Raw genomic sequence first — 6,947 nt, forward strand, 5'->3', positions numbered from 1 at the left:
CAATTCTTAAAGTAGTGTCAAAACATCAAAAAGATAAATGGCACCATTTTCTTTATTTCCAGCTAATTTTGAGTACTCAATATTTATTTGATGAGAAATCTGCAACCTATTTTGGTAATATATCTATCAGGAGATAGTAATTTCCTTCTTAGACATGTATGCCCTAAATTGTGTTTTTACAAAAGTTACCCAAGGATCTTTCTACCAAAAGTTACTACATGACACACTTTTCTTTCTCACAGATAAATCACTCTGAGGTTTCTCATCATTCCTTGATTTTCAAAGATTACCCCTGACACAACTTTAGTTCAGGGATATGCCTCCCTGTATGAGGCTTTACCCTTAGGCAGGAATTCACTGTCTCCACATGGAATCTTTTCTCAGACAAGAGCATGTATCTTAGAGGTCTATGAATATATAACAGGGAATTTTACCCTGATACAGGCTCTCTGCATCTCCTTGGGAAGTTTAACCTCACCATCTCCACCAACACTTTGATTTTTGAGGTTTCTGTACTCTTAGACACTCTATCTGTCCCTCAGTGTCCTCAATAGGGAAGCAATCATCCAGTGCGTAGATGAAGATCTCAAATTTTGCTGGAAATGGGCCGAATGTCAAGTACAAGATTAAAGACCACCGTGACATCCCTGTTGTGTTGTGTTCTGGGCAGGGTCTCTGAATACCAATATGTGTGTCCTACATTGTCTCTCCACTTCTTCTGTATGATGAATCCATAGGAAACAAATAGGAAGGTCTTGTATTTTAGCACCCTAAATTTTGTTTTTCTCTAGTGAAAGTTACACATGCTTTGGATATTTTAAAAGTGAAGTATGTTATTTATTATAAAATATATAGTACATATACATTATAATATCTATTAAAATTTTCATGGAAATAATATATATATAATAAACATGCATATATGTGTATGTTATACATTAATATATATAATCTTCTAAGATAAAATTGTTTGGATCACATAAAATCAATTCTAACCTTCATATAAAGATGATCCTTCTAAAATATAACAACAGAAGCTAGAATTAACTCTCCACTAGAAACAACTGAAAAACCAATTCATTGCAATAAACAACATTTTGAGGTGTTTAATATCAGGTAAAAAAGGCAATGCTTTCTGAGACATGAGGGAAAAAAAGCAATCTGACAAATTTATATAGGGATATTCCTTATGTGTTTTTAAGTCAGAGCCAGGAGAGGACTCAGTTTAAAGTGGATTTGGAGTATGAAAAATGAGCTAGGGACCCAATAGGCCATGAAATGCAGCACTTACACACAGACAATAAGATGAAGATCTGTTTACAGTAATCTTCATCCATGCAAGAACACCTGCTCATGAGCAAAGTGAAGATTAGTGTGTGTGAAACAGGCAGGATGCATATGGCAACACATGTGGAGCTTTAATTAAAATCTACAACTATTCTAAAAGTATAAAACATAATCATCAGAGCATAGGTGAAGCAAACATCACAGAAATGGACAAGCCAAGGGACTCCACAAGTAAATAGAAATAAAATAGCAAAACACACCAGAAGTTGGTGGGGGAAACACTAGCCAGAGTTATAAAATATGCTGTCGAGATTCAAGAAAATGTGAGGTCTGCAAATAAACAAAAGATTGTCACTAATGCACAGGAAAGTATTGCAAACCATAGAAGTTCTGTCATTGCATCAAGATGTAAATTTCAGAAGTTGAGACTCCAAAGCAACCATTAGAAAAATGTTTACAGCTCTAATATATGTCGTTCTTATAGAAGTACAAACTGTAACTAATCCATGGTCATTTTGATCAAACAATTAACTCAAACTCCTTCTCTGTGATAAATTAAATCTGGAAATAAGTCAAATTTAGACAAGTCTTAATCTTTCCAAGTCTCTGAAGCATAAATGAAACCAAATACAGAGGAGTGTCAGCTGTAGAAGTGCTTTCCAGAGGTAATGAGGTGAAAGCCCAGGGCTTATTGATTATGAATGTGATGCCACTTTTTTTCTATCCTTGGTCTTCTCTCGGATTCCTCTTTGAATCTGAGAGGACAGTACATGCTTAATCAGATAATCTCACTACATTCCAGTCATATTTTCTGCAGATGGCAGCACAAACTTTTGGCAATAGAACCTCGGTTTAAATCACAAGTCTTTAATTATTGTAGAACTATGGTTTCAAAAGAACCCTGTGAATTAAGGAATGATCACACTTTACCACAGCAACTTCCACAGAATGAGGGATCTTAGAATGGCCAGCATAGCGGGGCATCTATAGCATTGCCTAGAAATGTCCAGCTCTGTACATTGTTCAATATAGCAAGAAAGACAATATGAACTGTAGGAAGTCTTCACAGTCCTATGTTCACAGAGACAGCCTCCAGTGCAGATGCAGAGCAAGGTTAAAACAGTTGTCCAGCCCCTTTTCAGAGAGTCCTCCAGGTCACCTGTCAAAGCTTTACTCATTATCAGACTGACAAGAATGAATCAGAACTACAATCGTCCATCTTTGCACGGCTGAATGGGTAAAATTTCAGGGTCGATTATCCATGAACTATTCCTACACATGTTTAGCAGGTACTTGTTTAAACAATGAATAAAAATGATTTTTAAGTCATCATTTCTTCCTTTAAGAGTTTCATCACTTTCTCTTCCAACTATAGACAGCCTAGTTACCAAAACTTAGGGTTAGCCACTGATCTCCCATGTAAACACCTTTCTGTTACTTGAAGGGAAGTGTTAAGTGACCTTTTTATATATTCCAATTCTCCAGGACATTTTTCACGAGGATGCATGTTCCCTTTATGATCACCCAAGACATAGGCCTTATATGGGGAGGGAGGATGTCACTGCCTAGTCTGCATCCAAACACCAGACACTGTAGGACATCGTGACCTGAGAGCCATGATCTGGAAATGAGCAGGTGGCTCCCCTGGAGAGCAAACAATCTTGAGTTCTCACTGCTCCCTATCAAGGACTCACTTGGCTACTGAATCCTCAGAACTGATGCCTCCTCTTAGGGTTGGGCCTCACCTAAGGAGATTGGAAATGTTCACCAGTTCCACCCTCTTCTGGATTGAAAAGTCAAGCATGGGCTCTGGGTCACTGACTCCTGTGCCAACCATGGACACACTTTTTTCCACACTCCTGCTGCTAACCATCTCTCCCTGACAGTGCTCTTGTCCTGACTACCTCAGGTACGAATCTCTCCTTTTCTTTCTTGAACAGGCTTCACCTTCTTCTTATGCTTTCTTCACAGGACACCTTTCCCAAGTCACCCTGAGGAAGTCTGGTTCTGCACTACCTTAGCCCACACAGACATTGATGCTGATCTGCACCTTCTCTGAGTTCTCCCTAAGCACTTTTGAAATAGGGGCAGGCTGGTTCTGTCAGTCCCCAGGGAAGGCACTGGAGTGGCTTGTGAACATTTATTGGGAAGAAGATTAAATACCATTGCCCATCTCCAAATAGAAGACTCACCATCTCCAAGGACACCTCCAAAATTTGATGACTTAACAATGACCAACATGGTATCTGTAGAGTAAGCCACATAATACTGTGCACAGAGAGCATAGAGACAAAGGCTGTGTTGCCTCTTGAAAAATAACCCAGGTGACTTCTCAGCTGTGATCCCTCCCCACCTCAGTAGAACAGTAGATAGAGACTGAGGTGCCATTTCCTGTCAAGTCCTGTGGTTTGTCTCCTCACCAGGCAGTGAGACACCCCATTCCCATACAACACCCCTGTCTTGGGTGCTCACCAATGACCAACATGAGCCCTGTAGACACAGTCATGTAGTACTGTGCATAGAGACATAGCCTGAGGTGCCTCCAGCACAATAATACAGGGAGCTTCTCAGTTGTGAACCCTCCTCACCACTGCAAAACAGAAAACAGAGACTGAAAAGCCATTTTCTGTCAAGCCCTGTAGTTCACCTCATCACCAGATTGACTTGAGACCCTGCATTCCTTCCTATTCTTTACTGATAAGTGGCAGGTTTTCTGTGAATGGGCCATGCAAACAGATGCTTAATAAAGATTCAAGGTAAAAGCCTCCGTTTTACCTAGGTCAGATTCATCACTAATATGTCACCACTGGATTCATGTGCTCAACCCTCCAAGTGCAGGAATAAAAATAAGCAAAATGTATACTTTTATTTAACTGGGAACTAAACTTGCATGGGGGAAACAGAACATGTGGAATTGCTAAAATGCAGATAGTAACTTTTTTCATAAAGTAGAAGAATTAAAATAATTGAAAGATGCATTTTAAAAAATAACTGTATGTAATGATAAAATAGACTGATTGTATCCTCATCATAGGTGTCTTTTAGTGATAGTACACAAATGAATTTCCAGGAATTTTATAGGGAAACTATGAGGAAGGAAACTTACTTACTGGAGTTAATTAGGGATTCATGAAGCCCATGGATGCCGAAGGTAATTAGAAAGCCCAACACTTGGAAAGGTCAGCATGACATCAGAAGCACATCTCTGTAAAAGTAGTGAGAAATGCATCAAAAACAATAAAAAATGAAAAAATCCAACAATACATTTCTTATGAAATCTATCACTCATGTTTGAACATGAAACAGAATTGTCCATAATTCTGGGGAAACTGTTTCATGATCATGTAAAGCAACATTTTAACAAATAAACAAACAAACAACAGGATTCAAAGTTTGAGCATGTGAGTCCTATGAGACATCAGGAAAACAAACGCTATCAGGTACATTATAATATATTAGAGTGTGAACAGTCAAGTAATAATCATAACAATAAAATCTTATTATCAACATGATTAAACTAAATTAAAAGTTAAACTTCAAAACTTTTTTTTCTGCCAAAGGGACTGTCATCAATGTAAATAACAAGCTTCACAATTAATAACATATTTGCAACTCAAATAACCACCCAAAAATTGTATTCAGAATATGTAAGAATCCTCAAAAGAAAATAACAAATCAGAAGAAACAATTCATTTATAGAATAGGCAAATATTTGTATATGAATTACATCAAAGAAGATAAACAACTGATACAAGAAGAATGTCAACATAATTTATTATTAGACAATTTCACATTGAGATTGCATAAAATATCATTACAATTTTTAAAATATGGCTCAAATTAAAAAGAAATATTGATGAATATTCGTGAGCATGCCAGGTACTGGAGCCTACAATATTTCTGTTGGCAATGAAGAATGAAATAACTAGTCAGGATAGCAATGAACACCATCTCATTAGGTTAAACATGCAAGAAATGATCTAGAAATCTACCCAAGTATTTGCTGCAGAGATAGAAATTCATATTCATACACACCTATTTGAAAATATTTGCAGAAGTCCTATAAGTGTTAGAAACTAAAAATAATCCCAAAGTCTTTCAAAAATTTAAAGAACACATAGATTAGGTAACCTGAATAGTGTTTAGTAATCAAAGTGGAAAACTACCAATGCACACATCATTACAGGTGAATGCTCGCAAATGATTCTGAGTGAGAGAAACCAATCTCAAAGACCAAAAGGGTACACAACCATGGGTACCACATAGTCACCTGGGATGACAGTGTTTTGGTTTGGACTCTCTCTGTCTCCTTCCTGATTATATCCAGAAGTTGAGTTCCAGTTCTTGAAGGTGGATAGTTATATTATCATCAACAATGCCCAGAGGTTTAAATTATTTTGTAGATAAAGCCAAATTATCACAGATCCTTAGAACAAACAGGGTCTAATGTCTGCCCTAACCTCAGGATAAATCCACCAGGCTGTCTACTTCCTTGGTTCTCTCTCAAGTCAGCAGGCATGCAGGTTAGTCTCCATCTTCTATACATCTCTCATTTCTTCCCAATTGCCTCTCATAACAATCTTTTCTATTTTTGTATTGAACCACAATATTTGTGCATATTTATGAGTGCATGTGGTTCTTTGTATGTGCTTATAATGGATGATCATCATCAAATTAGGGTACTAAGTGTTTCTAGCATGTTGAGTGTTCATTATTTATTTGTCCTGAAAATATGTCAAATACTCTCTTCTGTCGATTTTAAAATAAAAATTCATTACTGTCAACTATATTCACCATTCTGTGCACAAAGGATAAGAACATTGAAACTTATTTATTCTGTTTAACTGTATGTTTGTAACCATTAATTTGATTAAAGCAATGGTTGGAGAAGACTACAAATATATCAGTATTTATTTTATTTATTTATTTTTATTTTATTTTTGGGTTGGAGCTTCACTCTTGTTGTCCATGCCAGAGTGCAGTGGCCTGATCACAGCCACCACAGTCCCCACCTTCTGGGCTTAGGTGATCCTTCTGTCTCAGCCTTTCAAGTAGCTTGACCTTCAGATGCATGACACATGCATGACTATTTTTTTCTGTGTGTGATATATTGTAGAGACGAGGTCTCATCAAGTTGCCCAGGTTGGTCTTGATCCCCTGGGTTCAAGCAATACTCCAAAATTCTGGGATTATAGTCTGAACCACAGTGCCCAGCCCAATGTTTATTATATTTTTATTTATTTATTTTTCTTTATTTTGAAGATGTGAGGTACAATTTACCGTTAGTTATGCAAATGTTCACTCTGCAGTTACCTTTGTTAACGAGATGCGCCCATCACTTCCCTGGCAGTTTCCCACTACTGCCAATCCCTTTCTTATCATATTATGATAGCTGTACAAGGTCCGCTTATGAATGAGAACATGTGTTACTGTGCTCTTTGTTTCTGTGATAATTCACTGAGTATGACTGATTCTAACTCCATCCAAGATGTTGTGAAGGTCATATGTTTGTCCTTCTTTATGACTGCATAACATTCCATTGTGTGTATGTACTACATTTTTTTATCCAGTCCAGCTCCAATGAGCAGCACGTTTGATTGAATGTTTTTTCTATTGTTAATAGAGCTGCAACAAACATGCTTGTGCAGGTATCTTTTTGG

Source organism: Carlito syrichta, unplaced genomic scaffold, assembly GCF_000164805.1.
Source record: "Carlito syrichta isolate Samal-C Ts95f unplaced genomic scaffold, Tarsius_syrichta-2.0.1 Scaffold314247, whole genome shotgun sequence".
NCBI classification, from domain to species: domain Eukaryota; kingdom Metazoa; phylum Chordata; class Mammalia; order Primates; family Tarsiidae; genus Carlito; species Carlito syrichta.